Below are 22785 nucleotides of genomic sequence, written 5' to 3'. Positions count from 1 at the left end.
ACATCAAGAAGACACAATTTGTTGAACACTTGCACTTGCACTCCTTGACATTCCATAACCTTTTCAAGTAGTGATTGACCTCCCAATTTTCTACCCTTGTTTCTTACGTAGGGAGGACAACTAGTTGCTTGTCTCTCTAAATATATATCCCATGCCATGTTGAAATATAACATTTATAATGAGGAATGTATACCCTAGTTCAAGTACTTACACTAACAAAAATTTTAAGCAAATAAATTATGTTGCATACAAAATATCAAACATTTAATCTAATATAAGAATGAAGCCACAAACAAATAGCAAGCCATCTCAACCACTCCCTCACACATACACTTGACATTAGTGTATTAGACACCTCATGTAATTAAAGTCTATTAGATATGATTTTGATACAGGAGCATCTGACACTCTTAATCAAACGAGGAATCAAAGCGGAGCAAAGAAGAGGACGCGGACCATCGGAACTAAACCAGGGAAATTTTGTTTAAAATAGAGTAAATGATGGAATGGATAAAGTCTCTCGAAGACTTAATTAAATGTAATCTGCCATATGTATGTATGCATGTAGAGAGAATTAGGGACAGTTGAGTGATTCATGGAGAGGATTTGATCGGATCCTTCAGTGATCCGATCCAATTTGTTTTATATATGATGAACTTACGTGTTCAATAGGAGACAGAGAGCAATAGACAAAAAACTGTGAAAATAGAGATAGATACAATGTAGTCGAGACGGAGTTTGTTCTAAGGTTGAAATGCCTTAGCTTGTAGTCGTATGTATATAATATAAAGTGTGTTTTGTGTTAAATATGTGCACTGTGTATATTTCATAAATAATCAGAATGTTAAGTGATGCAGGTTTGGTCGACCATCGATCACTGAAGGATCAATGGTGATCCATCGATTAAACTAATAATAATGTTATATTTAATTGTTATGGAGTGATGTCATGTGTTAACAGAGTATGGCAGGAATCGGTGTTTTAACACGGAATCCATCATTAAGCAGAAGATCAACGGCGTGGGCGACTAAGAACGAGAACCATCAATCATTTAGATTGACGGTCATCGCAAAGAATAGATGTGTGAGCGTTAGCACGCGAGGAGGTGGTTTCTCGAACCATAAGTGGATTTCGGGTGGAAGAAAGACCGTAAGAAGTATTTTTCCGATTGGCTCTGATTCCATACAGCGGAGGACGCATAGCAGCGCCGAGGAGAGAGGAAACCGCTTTTCGGGCGGTTAATCCTCGTGCATGTTGCTCACCCGAAATCATCGTGGACCGTTGGATCTTGCTCGAGTAGATCAACGGTTGAGGTTTGTCGTGCAAGTTGGATCGATTGGGAAAAGACGACAACCGTTGGATCAGAGGATGTAATGGACGGTCGCGATCTAATCACTGATCGCAAATCGGAGATAACAAAGGACAGAGCCGATAGCAATGGAGTGCGGACCCACCGATAATTATAGTCACAGGTGCATAAATTTTGAAGTCCGGCCTTATGATCGGCTGCAGGTTTTCCATTTATTTCCCGTCATTCCTTTGTATCCGATTAAATGAATAATCTCGAATTTTTAAAGGAAATCCGATAAAGTGTTGTATGGTCCCGGTTTAAAGTCTAAGGCCTAAATAAATGCTTCTGATAGGTTTGTGGGCCATAACACACAGGCCTCAGGATCGAATTTTATAAAGAAAGGGGAAATTGGCTATAGCCCAAAATCCCCTTTCATCAGATTTGTATAGCATCTTGTAAGCAATTGGAGTGTATTACTTCCTTATCAAATTCTTGGCTATCTGAAGATTCATTATGTGGTTAACATTGGCAACCTAAACTAATTACATGAGCTTATGTCTTTAGAGGAGGAGGAACAAGTTATGCACCCCCAAGATATTATTCCAAGTGTCTAAAATGCTCTAGGAAAAGACACATAACTAGATTCAAGGGCATGGGAAACAAAAATCAAATAGACTAAAACATAACAAGTTGATAGACAAAGAAAACTACATTTGCAAGCTAAGTGGTTCTATGAGCATACTTTAGAGAGCAATTCCCCCCTATACAACAAATATTGAGGACAATTCAAAATAAAAAAGGAGCACCTTGAGAACTCATGTATTGTAGTATAAATCTTAAAATCATCTTTATTTGCATATGTTGTGCATATGTCATAAATAATTTTCCTCAATAAATTTTGTGCTTAGCAAAATTTGACATCTTGTGTATTTGAACTCCCACATCTAGGTGGTACTTATAGCTTGTAACACGTAGATATTGTTTATAGGTTAATGAAAGATGTCACTTGTCCAGAAGTAGCCTACTCTTACAAAAATCTTCCATTTTACTAGCAATTGCACATATCATTTAAGTATAATACAAGCATCAATTAATGAAAACATTGTCGTGTATTTCAATGAGAAAGTTCTTTGTGTGCTTTGGCTTGGAACTTTAGGATCTATGTTTTAGATTTATTCATTATGCTTTATATTTTCCCATACACCAATTAATTTCTATAACAAAAACTATTTCCTTGACATTTCACCCTTTAATAAATGCATCAAATCTTTAAAAAAAATACTTTGAATCCCACTACAAACATGCTATAGGAAAATCACCTCAGAGAGAGAGAGAATGTTGAAGAATTATTTTTTTTCCATTATAGATGTATTAAGATATTAAATTATATCCATAAGTTTTTCTATTCGTACCTAGTCATGGCAAGTTTGATTGAGTTTTGATAGGGCATGTATATTCTACTTGTTTCTATTGTTTTCCAAATTGATTTAGTGACTCACATTCTTACTACAATAATATTTTATCAAAAATCAATCAGTGAAATTATTTGTCTTAATGTTTGAGAATATTGACCTTAATGGTGATCTCGAGACCGTTGCGTGGCAAGACTTACGTGGCAGTTGGCCCGTCCTTGGTCCTTCCCGCGTTGGCACACAACGAGGTTTGGTGAGGGTTTATGGCACCTTCAATGTGCATCCAGCCTGAGGTTGGTCTCGTTTTGTGTGAGCACAGCGTCTATGGTATGGCTCGACCTGGGCTCATTTGCATTGTTGTTCGTCTGAGTTATGTTTTCGTTCCTCAGTGGCTCGTCTGGTTAGGCTCTAGAAGAAGATAGGTCTTTGTTGCCTACTATCCTCTTGGTTCTTCTCTGGTTCCGGTCCTATATTGTTTACTAGTTATATGAATGTTTTTCGTTGGACCTGGTGGCTACTGTACACCCAGTTTTCCGTGGAGGTCTCAGGTTTGGTTTGTCATTCTGGGTATGCCTTATTTCGACTGTCTGTGAACGATTCTTTTACAACTTGCAGGTGATGTTTTCTAACTGGGTTTTGGTTGCATTTCACAGGCCCTCCACCTGTTACTCTCGTCGATGGCTTGGCTACTTATTTGACAGGTAAAAACCCTATTCTGATTCCACTGTTTCGCCTTCCTGTAGTTTTTATTAACAGCCTTGCTCCTGGTGAGCAGGTTGTGGTATCATGGCACTTCGGCTATTGGTTGTGCTCGGGTTAGGGTTTCAACTCATGGCTCGGTTGTGGAGTCCGGCCTCCCCTTAATGTATTCGCCGTGGGTCAAGTTCCTTGTTTTTTCTCTGGTGTTGTTGTGTGATATATAGTTATGCTTCCTCTCTGACAATCTTCTTGTCACTGTGCAGGTATCCCTCTTCTCTTTGTTGTGGCTGCAAGGGGCTGGCTCTCGGGGATGAGATGTCATGGTCTCGTCCTTGAAGATTTGGGTCTGATGTGCTTAAATTAGGTAGGGTCCTTCCTTGACTGCGGTCTGTGGTTGCATTTTGGTTTTGGGCTATAGTTGTTTAACCCTTGGGGTTTCAGTTTGTTGGTCTTTCGATACTTGGTTGCCTCATGTGCAACAAGCCCATCCTGTCGATTTTGTTTTATGTTCTGGGAATGTGTTTCAGCCTTCTGTTGTTGGTTTTCGTGTCTGTTGTTTCGTTTGTGTTATGCTTTGGTCTATCTGGGTTGTGGAAACCCTCCTCAACCTATCTTGTTTGTATGAAGGATCAAATTTTATAAAAAAAGGGGAAATTGGCTATAACCCAAAATCTCCTTTCGTCAGATTTGTATAGCATCTTGTAAGCCATTGGAGTGTATTACTTCCTTCTCAAACTCTTGGCTATCTGAAGATTCATTATGTGGTTAACATTGGCAACCTAAACTAATTACATGAGCTTATGTCTTTAGAGGAGGAGGAACAAGTTATGCACCCCCAAGATATTATTCCAAGTGTCTAAAATGCTCTAGGAAAAGACACATAGCTAGATACAAGGGCATGGGAAACAAAAATCAAATAGACTAAAACATAACAAGTTGATAAAAAAAGAAAACTACATTTGCAAGCTAAGTGGTTCTATGAGCATACTTTAGAGAGAAATTCCCCCATATACAACAAATATTGAGGACAATACAAAATAAAAAAGGAGCACCTTGAGAACTCATGTATTGTAGTATAAATCTTAAAATCATCTTTATTTGCATATGTTGTGCATATGTCATAAATAATTTTCCTCAGTAAATTTTGTGCTTAGCAAAATTTGACATCTTGTGTATTTGAACTCCCACATCTAGTTGGTACTTATAGCTTGTAACACTTAGATATTGTTTATAGGTTAATGAAAGATGTCACTTGTCCAGAAGTAGCCTACTCTTACAAAAATCTTCCATTTTACTAGCAATTGCACATATCATTTAAGTATAATACAAGCATCAATTAATGAAAACATTGTCGTGTATTTCAATGAGAAAGTTCTTTGTGTGCTTTGGCTTGGAACTTTAGGATCTATGTTTTAGATTTCTTCATTATGCTTTATATTTGGCCCATACACCAATTAATTTCTATAACAAAAACTATTTCCTTGACATTTCACCCTTTAATAAATGCATCAAATCTTAAAAAAAAAACTTTGAATCCCACTACAAACATGCTATAGGAAAATCACCTCAGAGAGAGAGAGAGAGAGAGAATGTTGAAGAATTATTTTTTTTCCATTATAGATGTATTAAAATTTTAAATTATATCCATAATTTTTTCTATTCAAACCTAGTCATGGAAAGTTTGATTGAGTTTTGATAGGGCATGTATATTCTACTTGTTTCTATTGTTTTCCAAATTGATTTAGTGACTCACATTCTTACTACAATAATATTTTATCAAAAATCAATAAGTGAAATTATTTGTCTTAATGTTTGAGCATATTGACCTTAATGGAAATCCCGAGACGGTTGCATGGCAAGACTTACGTGGCAGCTAGCCCGTCCTTGGTCCTTCCTATGCTGGCACACAACGAGGTTTGGTGAGGGTTTATGGCACCTTCAATGCGCATCCAGCCCGAGGTTGGTCTCGTTTTGTGTGAGCACAGCGTCTATGTTATGGCTCGACCTAGGCTCATTTGTGTTGTTGTTCATCTGAGTTATGCTTTGGTTCCTCAATGGCTCGTCTGGTTCGGCTCTGGAAGAAGATGGGTCTTTGTTGCCCGCTATTCTCTTGGTTCTTCTTTGGTTCCAGTCCTCTATCATTTGCTAGTTATATGAATGTTTTTCGTTGGACCTGGTGGCTATTGTACACTTGGTTTTCCATGGAGGTCTCAAGTTTGGTTTGTCATTCTGGGTATGCTTCATTTCAACTATTTGTGAACGATTCTTTTACAACCTACAGGTGATGTTTTATAACTGGGTTTTGGTCGCATTTCACAGGCCCTCCTCTTGTTACTCTTGTCGATGGCTTGGCTGCTTATTTGACAGGTAAAAACCCTGTTCTGATTCCACTGTTTCGCCTTCCTGTAGTTTTTATTAACAGCCTTGCTCCTGGTGAGCAGGTTGTGGTATCATGGCATTTCGGCCATTGGTTGTGCTCAGGTTGGGGTTTCAACTCGTGGCTTGGTTGTGGAGTCCGGCCTCCCCTTCAGGTATTCGTCGTGGGTCAAGTTCCTTGTTTTTTCTCTAGTGTTGTTGTGTGCTATATAGCTATGCTTCCTCTCTGACAATCTTCTTGTCACTGTGCAGGTATCCCTCTCCTCTTTGTTGTGGCTGCAAGGGGCTGGCTCTTAGGGATGAAATGCCATGGTCTCATCCTTGAAGATTTGGGTCCGATGTGCTTAAATCGGGTAGGGTCCTTCCTTGACTACGCTCTGCGGTTGCATTTTGGTTTCGAGCTATAGTTTTTTAACCCTTGGGGTTTCAGTTTATTGGTCTATCGATACTCGGTTGCCTCTTATGCAACTAGCCCATCCTGTCGATTTTGTTTTGTGTTCTGGGAATGTGTTTCGGCCTTCTGTTGTTGGTTGTCGTGTTTGTTGTTTTTTCTGTGTACTGCTTTGGTCTATCTGGGTTGTGGAAACCCTCCTCAACCTATCTCATTTGTATGAAGGACTGTTGGTTATTTTTTTTAGGGCTCTGTGTCTCGAGGCCTGTGTGGAATCTGGAAGTTCTGTCCTGTACTTCCGTGGACCTGATGAATATCTCTCTCTCTCTCTCTCTCTCTATATATATATATATATATATATATATATATATATATATATATATATATACACACTGTAAATTTCTAATTTAAATCAAATAGTATATATTTGGTAATGTACCTGGATGGTTTGGCTCTGTCGTATTTGATCCTTTCAGTCTCAGTGCGTAGTTTGAATATTAATCACAAAATTTGTTGTTTAATTGCTATGCACAGTAATTTATACTTGTTGCTTCTGAAACTGTGAATACATGTAAGCTTTCTTTAAATTCATTAAAAAAAAAAAAAAAAAATTGTTCAGAGTTATGCTTTCTTTCCTTCTTTTTTTCATCTAGATGGCAGCAACCCCACTTTTGATTCTGGGTTGCCTATTTATGCTTGCTGGCAGCCTCATACCATTGAGGAACCATCCTCAGTTACATTATAGTTATTTTCCAGTTTCATTCAGTTTCATTTCTAACTTATTTTAAACAAATCCTATTCTAACCATTGTTCAATTTATAAATAAAAACATTGGTTGTAACAGCCTTCATTTAAAAATAAAAATAAAACTAACTAAAAGTGAACTTAATCAAAACAGCTTGTCCAGCTGTCACCTCCCTAGTCGGATGCTCCTGCATCAAGCTCCCAGGGTGAATGAATCTCATGGCTATTGTCCATGAGCTCTTCAATCGAGTACTCAGCGCTTTGAATCTGGCATGCATCCAACCAAGAACTGTCCTCAATTGGATGGTCCTTCCGTTTGACCAGGTATTGTAAGTACTCTTTCCATCGAGTCCGCCTAGCCACCTGAGTATCCAAGATTTTTTCAATCCCTAGAGGCTTGGCTGGAGGAATCTGTTTTACCCATGACTCGGTCTCTCCCTGTGTGTCCCGTGTGTGTTCAGTCGAACTGTCCTCCACATTAACAGTAATGTAAGGGCACAGGTCTGCTACATTAAAGATGGGTGAGATCCCTAAACCCAGGGGTAGTTGTAGTTCATATGCATTTGCAGAGAACTTTCGCAGTATCTTGCAAGGTCCTATTTTTTTTCAGTTTCAGTTTGTTATATTCACCTTTAGGAAACCTTTCTTTGCGTAGATGTGCCAGTACCAGGTCCCCTACATTGAATTGCACTTCCCACCATTTTAAATCTGCCTTCTATTTATACCTTTGGTTGTTGTCCTGTAATTTGGATTTCACTTGTTCATGAAGTTCGTTGATCACCTTTGCGAAGTCTTCACCATCAGCACTCCTTCGTTCCAACCGACCCAAATCCCGTAACTCGTGCACACCACGAGGGTGCATCCCGTATAGGATCTGGAAAGGACTTCTGCCCGTACTCCTGTTGGGTGAATCATTATAAGTGAACTTTACTTGTGCGAGTACGTGATCCTATTATCGTGAATTTTCACCAACCAGACTACATAACAGATTCCCCAGACTTCAGTTCACCACCTTAGCCTACCCATCAGTCTGTGGGTGATAAGTTGAGCTAAAGTTTAGTTTGGTATCTTTTCCAAAAATGACCTGTGAACTTCACGTCCTGATTTGAAACAATAGACTTCGACAAGCCATGTAACCTGACAATCTCTGTGAAGAAAAAGTGTGCTACATGTGTGGCATCATTGGTCTTCCTACAGGGAATGAAATGCACCATCTTGATGAAGTGATCCACCACCACCATGATTGAATCGAACCCCTTCTGTGTTGTTGGAAAACCTAAGACAAAGTCTAAACTAACTGAGTCCCATGGTCTGTCCGGAATAGGCAGGGGTGTATATAATCCTGTATTTTGACTGTGTCCCTTCGCAAGCTGACACATCTTACACCTAGCCACAAATATTTGTACGTCTCTACGCATTTTCGGCCAATAATAGAAGTGGCTTACTTGATCCAAAGTCTTATCAATGCCAAAATGTCTGGCTAAACCCCCACTATTTTTTTCCTGGATTAAGTTTTCCCTCATCGAACATTCTAGAATACACAACTTTCCTCCCCTGAACAAAAATCCTTCCTGTATGTTATAGTCTAGCCATGAACTGTTGTCTCTCAATAGCGGATTTTGGCAAGCTTTGTACACTTCCTTAAAGTCTGCATCTATTTCATACAGATCCTTAAGATGCTCAAATCCTAACACCTGCACTCTGCTTTCCTGTAAAATCAAATTTCTCCTGCTTAACGCATCTGCCACTTTGTTGGCTTGACTGTTGATGTGTTTCAATACAAATGTAAAACTCTGGAGGTACTCCACCCACTTCGCATGTTTATGGTTCAACTTGTGTTGTTGCATAACATACTGCAATGCAAAATTGTGTGAAAACAAAACAAATTCATTCGCCATCAAGTAATGTCTCCAATGTTTCAGTGCTTGGACCACTACATAAAATTCCTTGTTGTAAGACGTATACTTCTGCCTACTCTCATTCAACTTATCGCTGAAATAGGCCACTAGCTTGTCCTCTTGGCTGAGTACTACTCCAATGGCTGTCCCACTGGCATCACAACGAACTTGAAAAAGTTTGTTGAAATCTGGCAACCTCAAAATTGGTCTTTCGGTGATCTTCTTTTTCAGCAACTAAAAAATCTTTTCTGCTGACTCCATCCAATGAAAGGTTGATTTTCCTTTTTAACAGTATCCACCATGGGTGCACAAATCCCACTGAAATATTTTATAAATTTTCGATAAAAACTCGCCAACCCATGAAAACTCCGCACTTCAAACAAACTCCTGGGGGATGGCTAGCTAACTATGGCTGCAACCTTTTCCGGATCCATCTTTAATTCATTTTTCGAAATCACAAATCCTAAATAAATCAATTCTTTCTTTAAAAAAGTACACTTCTTCAAATTTAACAGCAATTTGTTTTGCTGCAACTTTTCTAGGACATACCTGACATGTCGGAAATGTTCTTCCTCCATCTTACTGAAAATAAGGATATCATCTAGATATACAATCACGAACTTTCCAATGTATTCCTTCAGCATCTCATTCATCAAGCGCATGAATGTGCTAGGTGCGTTGCTCAGTCCAAATGGCATGACTAGCCATTCATACAGGCCTTCATTGGTCTTGAAAGTTGTCTTCCATTCGTCCCCTTCACGAATCCGAATCTGGTGATATCCACTTTTCAAATCAATCTTCGAAAAATATGCCGCTCCACTCAAATAGTCCATCATGTCGTCCATCCGCAGTAAAGGAAACATGTACCTAATAGTGATCTTGTTAATTGCTCGAGAATTAGTACATATCCGCCATTACCTCCTTTCTTGGGAGCTAAAACAGTTGGGACAGTACAAGGACTTAAACTCTGCCGAATCAACCTTGTATCCAACAACTCCTGTACCTGCATCCTGGTCTCTTCATTGTCCTTTGGACTCATCCGGTAAGCAACTTTGTTTGGTAAACTAGCCCCTGGAATGAAATCAATATGGTGACTGATACTCCTTTTTGGTGGAAATTTTTCTAGTAGATCATCCACCACAATGTCACTAAACTCCTGCAGTATCTCCTATATCTCCTCAGGTAAGTCAGTAATCTCAGTATGGATTAACACCACTCTTTGCCTTCACAAAATTTCATATTTTACCTCATCATCTCCAATCTGCTATAGAAACTCTTTTCCTCCTAACAGTAATGCTTTTGTTCCACTGTTTTCTGTCGTATCCTCCTCTTTCATGGGTACTAGCGTATGCTTTATCCCATCCTTAGAAAACTTGTAACAGTTTGTCTTCCCATCATGGACAAATTTCCTGTCATACTGGCATGGTCTGCCCAGCAGTATATGGCACACATCCATTGGCAAGATATCACAAGTTATTTATCCTTATACCTACCAATGTGAAACTCCACTTCGCACTGCTCATCAACCAACAGTTGGTGTCCTTTTTGTAACCAAGACACCCTGTATGGTGTTGGGTGCTTCAATCTTTTTAAACCCAGTTTTTCTACCATTTCAGTGGCTACCAGGTTTTCAATGCTCCCGCTGTCAATAATCAATTTGCAGCATTTCCCATGTGATTTACACACAGTTCGGAACAGTGCTTTCCGTTGTGTCTGGTCAGCTAACTCTTTAGCCGGTTTCAACAATACCTTGTTTAACACTAAGGCTTCTCCCGTTTTAGGCATGTTCTCCACTTCTTGTGGCGGTGCCTCTGCTTCTTCTGGTTGAGCAACATATGCTCCTCTTTTCCCTACTTGATCACTTTCAGGACATTCAAAGGACCTGTGTGCCCACTTGTGACACTTGTAACACTGATAGGAATTTCCTCTGCCTCTGCCATTACCTCTTCCTCGTTGGTAAGGTCTTCCTCCTCTAGTGTTACCTTATTTTTCAGTTGGTCTTCAGTTTTTGAACTACTGCCCTCTTCATTGTTGTTGACAGTTCTTCTTCTGCCAAAAGACTGTCCTCTTCCTCTTCCAAATCTACGTCCTCTTCTAGCATTCTGCTTTCTGGCGATCTTTTCTTCTGCCTTCAAAGCACTTTAATAGGCTTCCTCTATGGACTTGGGGGAAAGAATACTAATCTCATCTAGTATCTCCATCCGTAAGCCATTCACAAACCTTGTTGTCTTTTCCGGGGTATCTTCAACATAACCCGCTCACAGGTTCACTCTGTAGAATTCTTCCGTATACTCCTTCATAGTCATTGCTCTTTGCTTCAGGTTCTGCACCTATCTATACAGAGCAATCTGATACTCTTTGCGTAGAAACTTACTCTTCATCTTGGCAATCATCCTGTTCCACTTTTTGATTAACGGTTTATTTGACTTCCTCCTTTCTGCCTGCACACTGTCCCACCACAGTGCTGCATGTCCCTTCAGTTTGGTGGCTGCAAACCTGACCTTCTTATCTTCATTGATTTCTTCACACTCGAAATATTTATCCAACTCACTAATCCAGTCCAACAATACCTCCATAGATAAATTGCCATCATAATTCAAAAGCTCTGGCTTCGGCTTGCTACTTGCCAACAAAACTGATCTCAATAATTTTATCTCTGGTCCCTCTTCGTCTGACCCATCCGTCATGGCTACAACTTCTTCTTCACTGTCATCACCACCTTCTGGATCCCTATGCCTCCCTACTTCCACTGCTGCCAATCGGGCACTTAGGATCCTGATTTCTTCTCGCAACCCTTCATTGGCTACTCTCCTGATAGCTCTACCTCGACCTCTTCTTCCTACTTCCATTTTTTTTCTTTTGAGAAAAGAACTTCCTCTGATACCAAAATTTGATGGCAATCCCGAGATGGTTGCGTGGCAAGACTTACATGGCAGCTGGCCCGTCCTTGGTCCTTCCCGCGCTGGCACACACCGAGGTTTGGTGAGGGTTTATGGCGCCTTCAATGCACATCCGGCCCGAGGTTGGTCTCGTTTTGTGTGAGCACGGCGTCTATGGTATGGCTCGGCCTGGGCTCATTTGCATTGTTGTTCATCTAAGTTATGCTTCTGTTCCTTTGTGGCTCGTCTGGTTCGGCTCTGGAAGAAGATGGGTCTCTGTTGCCCACTATCCTCTTGGTTCTTCTCTGGTTCCGGTCCTCTATCGTTTGCTAGTTATATGAATGTTTTTCGTTGGACCTGGTGGCTGCTGTACACCTGGTTTTCCGTGGAGGTCTTAGGTTTGGTTTGTCATTCTGGGTATGCCTTATTTCGACTATCTGTGAACGATTCTTTTACAACTTGCAAGTGATGTTTTCTAACTGGGTTTTGGTCGCATTTCACAGGCCCTCCACCTGTTACTCTTGTCGATGGCTTGGCTGCTTATTTGACAAGTAAAAACCCTGTTCTGATTCCACTGTTTCGCCTTCCTGTAGTTTTTATTAACGGCCTTGCTCCTGGTGAGCAGGTTGTGGTATCATGGCATTTCGGCCATTGGTTGTGCTCAGGTTGGGGTTTCAACTCATGGCTTGGCTGCTTATTTGACAGGTAAAAACCCTATTCTGATTCCACTGTTTCGCCTTCCTATAGTTTTTATTAACAGCCTTGCTCCTAGTGAGCAGGCTGTGGTATCATGGCACTTCAGCCGTTGGTTGTGCTCAGGTTGGGGTTTCAACTCATGGCTTGGTTGTGGAGTCCGACCTCCCCTTCAGGTATTCGCCGTGGGTCAAGTTCCTTGTTTTTTCTCTGGTGTTGTTGTGTGTTATATAGCTATGCTTCCTCTCTGACAATCTTCTTGTCACTGTGCAGGTATCCCTCTCCTCTTTGTTGTGGCTGAAAGGGGCTGGCTCTCGGGGATGAAACGTCGTGGTCTCGTCCTTGAAGATTTGGGTCTGATGTGCTTAAATCGGGTAGGGTCCTTCTTCTTTTTTTTTTTTCTTAAGAAAGAGTCAATCCTTCTATTTCATTAAATCAAAAAAAAAATTACAGCATATACAAAAACCATGATCCCATCATGGACTCAAGAAAACCAAGGGCGTACTGCCATAGGTATACCCCTTCCCTTAACAACATACAATGCTAATCTCTCAAATGATACCTTAGGTTGAACATTATTATTCATTAACCTAAAGTAAAACTCCGCTAACCCCCCACGTCTCTATCGCGAAAAGCCTGATAAGACCAGTGGCCCCACAAAACAGCACGTTCAAATCTGACCGTCATTTCAAACTGCGAAATCGAACGGCTCGGCGAAATATCGCACAGCCAAGATGTCCGAACCATAATGTGTGATGGAGGGTGGTATTCTTTACCACTCCCTTGCCACGTGTTGGGAGCCTAATGGAATCGCTCCCAAAATTCCATTACCACTTACCGTTCTGAAGCCATGCGATCATCTGGTAACCGCTTTGAGCCTGGTTTTCCAATCCGTGAGAGGATTGTAGGGGAATAGCCTCCACTGGAAAAATCTAACCGCCCTTTCCGCGCAAGCACGCCTTGGAACTTGCACCAGAGACTACTGCTGACTATGAAATGAACTCTGTAGTGCCGTCCGAAAGAAAAAGGGGGACTGGTCAACTTACACCAGGGTGTTATATGACCGCTCTGTGCTTGCCCTTCTTCCAGGTGCCAACCAGAGTACTGAGATCGAACTTGCTTAGAAATCTTCATTCCGTGCCTTTCACTCTGGCCCAATATCTAAAAATTTCTCTATCCTCTGCCGCTTGTTCATCGCAGAGAGCTTTTACTCTGCCCCTGAGGCATCTCCTGCCACTTCATCTCAAATCTACATTCTGAATTAATTACTCCTTGGTTGGCCAGAGTATCCACTAGTTTGTTGGCTTTTCGTCGAACATGGCTGAAACTAACAGTTCGTAGACTCAGGAGATGTTTTTGAATTCTTTGGTACACTTGTATTAGTCTCCAGTGTTTTGAGACCTTCTCTGGTGCTGCTCCGCAACTGATTCTCTTAACAGCTTTTATGGAGATCTCTGAGTCTGCTTCTATAATGACATTTGAGCTATGATTTAGTTTCAGCAGTTCGAGACATTGTTCTAAAGCCATTAATTCAGCCATATTGTTGGTGGCTTTACCTAAATGGCAGTGGAATATAAAGATTATGTTTCCTTCTTCATCTCTTAACACCCCTCCATACCCAGCTATTCCAGGGTTGCATTTTGAAGCACCATCAATATTGCATTTCAGATAACCTTTCGGTGGAGGATGCCAAAACTCCTTTTCCGTTTCCAAATTTCTTTCTTTTCTACTGAGTCCATTGGGAATGATCTCTTGCATTCTCAGTTGCCTGAGAGTTCTCATCTCATTTTCTGTGGGAGGGTTCTTGGGATAATTGCGAACAGTGGTGCTAACTGTCTCCTTAATCTGCTTCAAGATCAGATCCAACAGGCGAAGAGGAATAGTTTTTTCATCCTTGAAAATTCTTTTATTCCTTTCTTTCCAAACATTCCAGATAATGAAGCTTGGCGTAAAGGCCCAGGCCAAATTAAGGAGCTCATTCTCCGAAAAGTTTCTTCTCCACTTGTTTAGGGTATTAGTGATACTTCCTTTATCTCTGTCTGTCTGTTGAAAAATGGTGGCAAAAGAATCCCACAACCAGGTGGTATAGGTGCAACTGTTGAGAATATGCTCCATTGTCTCCTCTTGAGCTTCACATAGCTGACATCTAGAAGGCCCAATAACACCTCTTTTCCTAATATTGTCCCAAGTTAAGATTTTCTTGTGATGAACTAACCACATGAAAAGCTTGATCTTCATCCACCCTTGGTGGCTCCAAAGTTGTTGCTAGGATTTCGCCGAATCACAGGCATCTAGGTTCAGGATAATTCTTTTTGCTTCCTTAAGATTAAAGGTGCCTTCTTTATTGAGGCCCCATCTTAACTGATCCTGCCCCTCTGTTACCAATATTTTCCTTTTTTTTAGCATGCTCATGATTGCCTCTGCTTTTATTTTTATGGAGCTGTCATCTCTGCAGTCTATGCTTCTCCAGTTTCTCCACTTTCCGGAGTTATGAGGAAGATTCCAAAAATCTTTAACTTTGATTAATCCTTGGGAGTCTGTTTCCTGCTTGAGGCTCATAAAGTCCTCTCTTAACAACATTGGTTCTTGTTGCCATTTGTCTTCCCAGAAGAGAGCGAGATCTCCTGCTCTGATTTCCCAGAAACTGTTGTTTTGTACTAGGCTTCTATTTTCCCAGGCTTTATTCCATATGTAAGAGCCCTTTATGTTTCCAGACATTCTTATAAGATCATTTGTTTGCCACGAACTTGCATATTTTTCTTTCCAGGTCTTAGCCCATTGAGCTTCTGGTTCTTTAACCCATCTCCACCAGAGCTTGGCTCCTAAAACTTTACTCAGAATTCCCTGATCATCTAAGCCTAGACCCTCGTGACTCTTGGGTTTACAGATTTTATCCCAAGAAACAAGGGCCCATTTCTTCCTTGTTTCCTCCTTGCCCCAAAGGAAGTCTCTCTGGATATTCCTGAATTGTTGTAAGACACCTTTGGGAGCTGGGAGGGCTGATAAAAAGAAAACAGGGATTGATTGTAGAATGGCCTTTGTCAGAATCAACCTACCAGCCAGGTTCAATGATCTGATAGTCCATTTTTTGACTTTGTCTTGCATCTTGTTGAGCACCAGTTCCCAAATACTTTTGTGCAAGGGTCTAGCTGTAAGGGGAATTCCCAAATACTTTGAAGGGAGGGAATCCCTTTGAAAGCCCAGAATTCTGGAGATATTTCTCTGAATTGCAATGTTAGTATTTAAGAAAAATATTTTTGATTTGGAGAGATTAACTTCCATACCTGTAGCCAAGGCAAAGTCATTTAGGATTTGTTTGTATGTTGAAGCTTCTTTGACTGTGGGAATTCCTTGCAGCATGGTATCATCCACAAATTGTTGGTGAGTCATTGTTTGACCATTCTCCGTTAGTTGAAGGCCCTTAATCTTTCCCAAGGCTTTGGCTTGTTTAATGGTCCTACCCAGGCCTTCCATCATGAGGATAAAGAGAAAGGGAGAGAGTGGGTCACCCTACCTGAGGCCTCTAGAAGGAGTGAAGATCTCAGAGGGTGAGCCATTCACCAAAATAGAAAAGCTGGAAGAAGTTACCAGAGCCATCACCCATCTGACCCAATTGTGATCAAACCCAAAAGCAGTGAGTACCTTCTTGATATAGATCCAGTTCACCTTGTCATACGCTTTGGCAATATCTAATTGCATGATCATACCAACCTACCTCTTGCTGGTTAGCGTGTGAACTACCTCGTGGGCTTGAATAATGTTATTTAGGATTTCTCTGCCTTCTACATAACCAGATTGTTCCCCTGAAATAAAGAAGGAAGAAGAGGTTTGAGTCTTCTAGCCAAAACCTTGGATATAATATTATATACCACATTGCATAAAGCAATGGGTCTGTACTTATCAGTAGTCAGGGTTGAATCCTATTTGGGTATCAAGGAGATGAAGGAGGTGTTGAGGGCTTTCAAAATAGTCCTGTTTCTTCTAGAGTCCTCCACAACATTCAGAATGTCCTGCTTGACAATGTTCCAGCAGGCCTTAAAAAAGTCTACATTGAAACCATCTGGTCCTGGAGCTTTTCCATTCTGCATGTCTTTAATAACCTCACTGACTTCCTCTTCTGTTACTAGTTTATTCAGGTTAAAATTGTCCTCTCTTGACACCAGCTTCGGGATATTTTTTGTAATTTCTTTGATGCATTTCTCTCTGTCTGGATTGTTTTCCTTAGTGATGCCTCTGAAATGCTGTACCAACACAGCTTCGATATTCTTATGAGAGGTCTGAAGCTCCCCATTGTCATTCAATATCGAAGAGATTCTATTGTGAGCTCTATTGGCCATGGTGGATCTATGAAAAAATTTAGTATTACTTTCACCTTCTTTGAGCCATTGAATTCGAGACTTTTGTCTCCAAAAGATTTCCTCTTGTTTGCATAATTTTTCCCATTCTTGATGGTGTTTATCAGCTTGCTCACTTTTGACTTTATCAAAACCATCTGTGATCAGTGCTTGATTGAGTTCCTGTAGTTTGGTTTCCACTGATTTTTTGTCCACAAAAATGTTACCAAAATCCTTCTTGTTCCATTCTTTGAGTCTGAGTTTCATATGCTTAAGTCTTTTATGTAGGAGGAACATTTTAGTGCCCTGGATCTGCAAATCTTCAGCCCACCATTTTTCAATGTTGCTGATGAAATCTGGGTGGGAGAGCCAGATATTCTCAAACTTGAAGGGTCTATTCCTGGGAGAATCAATCCCCTTGATTTCTAATTGAATCGGCCAGTGATCAGAGCCTCCAAAGGGGAGAACTCTAGCTGTTATTTCTCTATTTGCGAGCATAAGCTCCTCTGAGATCAAAAATCTGTCTAACTTGGAGGCAACCTGAGCCTCACCTCCTCTTTTGTTGTTCCAAGTAAAAAGGCCATTATGCGTTTCTGAGTCAACCAGTTTCATATCTTCTGTGAAGGTTTGGAATGCTTTGGAGTCTTTACTTAGCAATCTGGTACCTCCTTTTTTTTCCGAAAGAGATTTAATCATGTTAAAATCTCCTCCCAAGACCCAAGGTATTTCTTCATGTCTGCTTCTAAGATCTACCAGGGAGTTTAAGAATCTGAGTTTCTCATCTATTCTTTGAGGACCATAAACATTTGTGACCAGGAAAGTATCCACAACTCCCACTGGTTGAATAATTAAAGATAAATAATTTCTTGATGCCTCTGCATCTATTATGCTAACTTTTTGGGGGTTCCATAGAGTGAGGATGCCTCCCGCTGTGTTCTCTGCTTTCACTTCGAGAAACTCAAATCTATTAAGCCATTTGCTATGGATTTGTTTTAATTTCTGAATGGAGCATTTTGTTTCCTGAATGAAGATTATATCTGGCGTTGCTAGTTTCATTCTGTTACTTAGCATTCTTTGTTTTCTTTTACTACCTAGACCTCTGATATTCCAAGATATGAACTTCATAATTAAAGATTTGTAAATGAGTAACTGGTTAGGTCTTTCATCTTACCCGAATCTATCATTAGCTTTCCACACTCCATCAAGAGCTCATTTTTCTTTTTCCTGCCCCTCTTCTTTCCTGGATTTCTAGTTGCTAATCCTAGAGTTGATTTCATAGTTTTCACACCTCTGTGCTCCTGCTTGTGAATATTTTTACCTTTATCCAACCCTCTTTCCTTCCAAATCCAGGTTTTCCTTATCTAGAATTTCTTGTAATTCATGATCTTCTAGATCTATTTCACTTTGGGTCATTTCCTGGTCCATCTCCATTTCTGTTTCACTCATCAACGTCTCATTTTGATAACCAATATCTTGAGATTGTTTGTTGTTTTCTTCTTTCTCTTTTTCATTAGGACCTTCCTCCTGAGATTGATTTTCCTTCGTGTTTTCTTCATTCTCTTCTAGCACTTGAAACTTGTTCTGACTGACCTTCTTCCCCTCGTTATGTTGTTGCTTTATCCCCTTTTTCCCTCCTTTTCCTCTACTTGCCACTTTCTGAAAGCTTTCTGTGTCCTTCATTGTATTGAGTTTCCCTTTGTTGTCTGCTTTACTGAGAGGGCAGTCTCTGAACAGATGTCCATGCTCATGGCATCTACGGCATCTGAATGGGATATGCTCGTAGTCCACTGTTTGCACCCACTCCTCATCAAAAACTTCCAAAATAACTTCATCCGGAAGAGCTCCTGATAGATCCATTTCCACACATATCCTTGCAAAGGAGGTATATTTCCCTCTTCTTGTGGCTTCAAAAACTTTGACAAAACACCCTAGTTTATTGCCAATGGCAGCTAGCGATTCAGTTTGCCAATAATCAAGAGGTAGAGAATAGAGCCTTACCCAAACTGGAACCGAAGTGAAAGTCTCCCGCTCTAGGACAAAGTTCATCATCCAAGGCCTCATATAGAGACCGGCTGCTGCATAAAAGTAGGGTCCTCCTTCAAATATTTTGTCTTTATCTTCGATGTTTGAGAACACCATTGTGAAGAATCCCTTTGACCCAAGATGTAGGTCAATGCTTCCTTTGGGTTTCCAGTGATACTTGATCCACGTCTGTAAAGCTTTTTCAGTGGGCCATAGTCCCATGAATTTACAGATAATGGCATAGGTCCCCATGTGTTCCCTGTGCGCCTGCAGAGCAGGATCATTTAATATTACTCTAGGAGTGATTTTTGCTTTTGGTTTGCAAGGTCCCTTTTGTTTTTTGTCTCTTGAACCCTGATTTTTGTCTTCTTCCTCCTTGTCCTTTGTGCTACTATTTTCCTTGGTCTTGGTCCCATCTGTCTCCTTTTCATTATCCCTGTTTCTTTCATCTGCAAAACCTTTGTTGTTCATCACCGGTGTTTTACCTTTGCTAGTTACAGCGTCCTTGTAGGAGGGAGTCGAGCTCCCTCCTCTGCCGCCCTCCATTAGAAACGATCTCTGCAACTTTCTATAACCCTAGCTGCTCGCTTCCGCCGATTTTCCGACTCCGGAAAATAAAAGTTTGGTTCAGCAACAGAGCCACCTTCAACCACATTCAGAAAAAATAGTTATTTTATAAGAAATACCTTGTTGAAAACCAAGGGATTTTCATGTAGCTTAGATAAAGCCTTGGGTAGGGTCCTTCCTTGACTGCGCTCTACAGTTGCATTTGGTTTCGAGCTATAGTTGTTTAACCCTTGGGGTTTCAGTTTGTTGTTCTATCGATACTCGGTTGCCTCCTGTCCAACGAGCCCATCTTGTCGATTTTGTTTTCTGTTCTGGGAATGTGTTTCGGCCTTCTGCTATTGGTTGTCGTGTCTGTTGTTTCATCTGTGTACTGCTTTGGTCTATCTGGGTTGTGGAAACCCTCCTCGGCCTATCTCGTTTGTATGAAGGATTGTTAGTTATATTTTTGAGGGCTTTGTGTCTCGAGGCCTGTGTGGAATCTGGAAGTTCTGTCATGTACTTCCGTGGACCTGATGAATATATATATATATATATATATATATATATATATATATATATATAGATATAGATATATATATATATACACTATAAATTTCTAATTTAAATCAAATAGTATGTATTTGGTAATGTACCTCGATGGTTTGGCTCTGTCGTATTTGATCCTTTCAGTCTCAGTGCACAGTTTGAATGTTAATCACACAATTTGTTGTTTAATTGCTATGCATAGTAATTTATACTTGTTGCTTCTGAAACTGTGAATACCTGTAAGCTTTCTTTAAATTCATATTAAAAAAAAATATTGTTCTAAGTTATGCTTTCTTTCCTTTTTTTTTTTCATCTAGATGGCAGTAACCCTACTTTTGATTATGGGTTGCCTATTTATGCTTGTTGGCAGCCTCATACCATTGAGGAACCACACTCAGTTACATTATAGTTATTTTCCAGTTTCATTCAGTTTCATTTCTAACTTATTTTAAACAAATCCTATTCTAACTACTGTTCAATTTATAAATAAAAACATTGGTTGTAACAACCTTCATTTAAAAATAAAAATAAAACTAACTAAAAGTGAACTTAATCAAAACAGCTTGTCCAGTTGTCGCCTCCCTAGTCGGATGCTCCTGCATCAGACCTTAATGATTACGAGACATTGTTTTTGTGGTTATAGTGTTAAGTATTATATTATGCTATTATTTCCCCAATGATTGTGGGGCATTGTTTTTGTGTTTGCAGTGTTATTTATTTTACAACATTTTTCTTTCCCTAACATTAACTCCTTAAAGGATGCCTTACAAACCTTCAACATTGAGTAGACAATAAGAAAAGCAAATGGGATAATTATTGTAACTAGATATTCAACAAAAAAATATAACATACCTCTATTACAACATTGGAATCCCAAGTTTTTGCATGGCTAAAAAGCCCCCACTCCCATAAATGATAAAATGGACCCATAGTTCAACCAAGATGTAAACCATAGGTGAACCTTATGCATATTGTAGTGAGGTATGTTATAGTGTGGTATGTATGTAAGTACGCATGCCATTGGACAACATGGTTACTAACATACATACTATAGTGTATATCATTGCAAAAGTCCTGAGGATGTGGTCCAATTGTTAGGTGGGGAGGTTTGGTTCCTACAGGTCTCGTGGTCCAATCCCAGGCAGGACTATGAATGCCTGAAAGCTGCTCCAGATTTCTTCACTTGAAAAAAAAAGTGTATATCCTTGCAAAGGGTGTATTTCTCACCCAATCCTTGAAATAATTGATAATGGGTGGCAAGGAAATTAAGAGCTATGGCGAATAGGTGTTCTATGCATAATAGGTGAAACAAAGTACTTTCCACAAATTCAAATTAAGGCCCAAGGGTATCAACTATTCCTACAATGCAATATAATCAATGTGATAAGGTCAATGATCTAATCCATGTGATGGTTTTAAGAAAACAAAGGTTACCCAAACAATATTTTTTTCCATGCTAAGTTGAGCTAGGCTGAGATGTTTCGAACGCAACAACTTAATAGAGACTAAACCCAACACAAACCAGCTAATCTCCACTTCATAAATACACCCAAACTTATTATTATTTTTATATCCACCAAAAAAATAAATAAATAAAAGACATAGAGATATTCAACGGATGATAAAAAAAAGAAAGAAATAAATTATTTTAATATCCACGAGGCTAAAAATAACCTATAAGATAGATATATATACATACAGTGACTTCAATTGAGATTGTTTGGTCAATCCAATGTTGGTAATAAAGATCAATGCACTCCACATCCAGTCTCTTCAAGCTTGCCTCGCAGCAGGCGCGAACATATGCAGGATCTCCTCGGATCTCTCGTTTTCCATCTGGATAGCTGAGTCCAAACTTTGTAGCTAATTGGACTTTGTCTCTTATCCCTTTAATGGCCTGCAAGTGTGAATCAAAATCTCAAGTTAAGATCCATAGAAATTCATTGGTAATTCTAAGGAAAATAGAAACCCCTTGAGGGGGCAGGCAGTCCTACCTTTCCAATGAGGATTTCGTTGGTGAAGGGCCCATAAATGTCTGAAGTGTCCAGAAAAGTGATGCCCTTGGAGACGGCATGGTGGATGAGAGATATCATTTCTCCATCGGGCTTTGGTTGGCCATAGGAGGCAGACATGCCCATGCAACCCAAACCCTGCGCTGATACTTCTAATCCTTGCCCATGCTGCTAATTGTGCCATTGCTGTTGTTATGCAGTCACTCTGTAAGTTTTCCAAATCACAGCAAATGTTGTACCTTCAAATCATAGTTAACCACAGCACACTTCACTCTGTGTAGCACCATCCGTCTGAATCTGTGAATACCTTTGGAGATTGAAATAAATTATGGCGGCTGAATATTTCCAGGAGATTGAAATAAATTATAATTATCATTGACCAACGAATGGGTCAAGATGTTTGCAGACGAGACGAGGGGCGTGCCTTATTTTTCATCGCTGGCGGTAAGCAATGGCATCACTCCTGTGTCCAATTTCAGAATATTCTTAAAATCCGTGGCATGATATCAATTTCAGAATATTCTTAAAATCCGTGGCATGATATTATGCCGTAGTATAATGATATTGTTTTTTGTTTCAAAAGTTATGGGAATTTAGGTTATATTTTGAAAAAATTTGGTAAAAATTTCATAATTTTAGGTGCTCTATAAGTTTTTGATAGTGCTGAATCCATTTCCACTAGCAAAAACATTATTTAAACACTGTATCTACAAAAAAAAATTAAAAATTCTTTGTCTGGATTCGGGTCACTTTTGACCATCCGAGCAATTCCTCCACCTCCCTAGACAACTCCTTTGATTACTAATGTATACAGGTTAAATCTCTGGAGACATCACTCATATCTGGTAATGCAGTGATAAGCAAAATAAATGCAAATCCCTCAAAACCTCTAGAATTTTAATATTTGAAATCAATTTACAGTAATCCCACCCATACTACATT

The 22785-nt window shown here is 39.9% G+C and overlaps 1 pseudogene; it reads right to left on the bottom strand.

Moving 5' to 3' along the window:
• Positions 1-21999, bottom strand: part of LOC149187152 (putative aldo-keto reductase 4) — a 110250-nt pseudogene extending 88251 nt beyond the window's left edge.
• Between the last annotated feature and the right edge of the window lie 786 nt (positions 22000-22785).

Source organism: Pinus tabuliformis, chromosome 3_1, assembly GCF_031772625.1.
Source record: "Pinus tabuliformis cultivar Carrire ecotype Pingquan chromosome 3_1, CPIR1, whole genome shotgun sequence".
NCBI classification, from domain to species: Eukaryota; Viridiplantae; Streptophyta; class Pinopsida; order Pinales; family Pinaceae; genus Pinus; species Pinus tabuliformis.
Note: the sequence above shows the minus strand (reverse complement) of the source record. Positions and strands in the feature narration are given on the sequence as shown.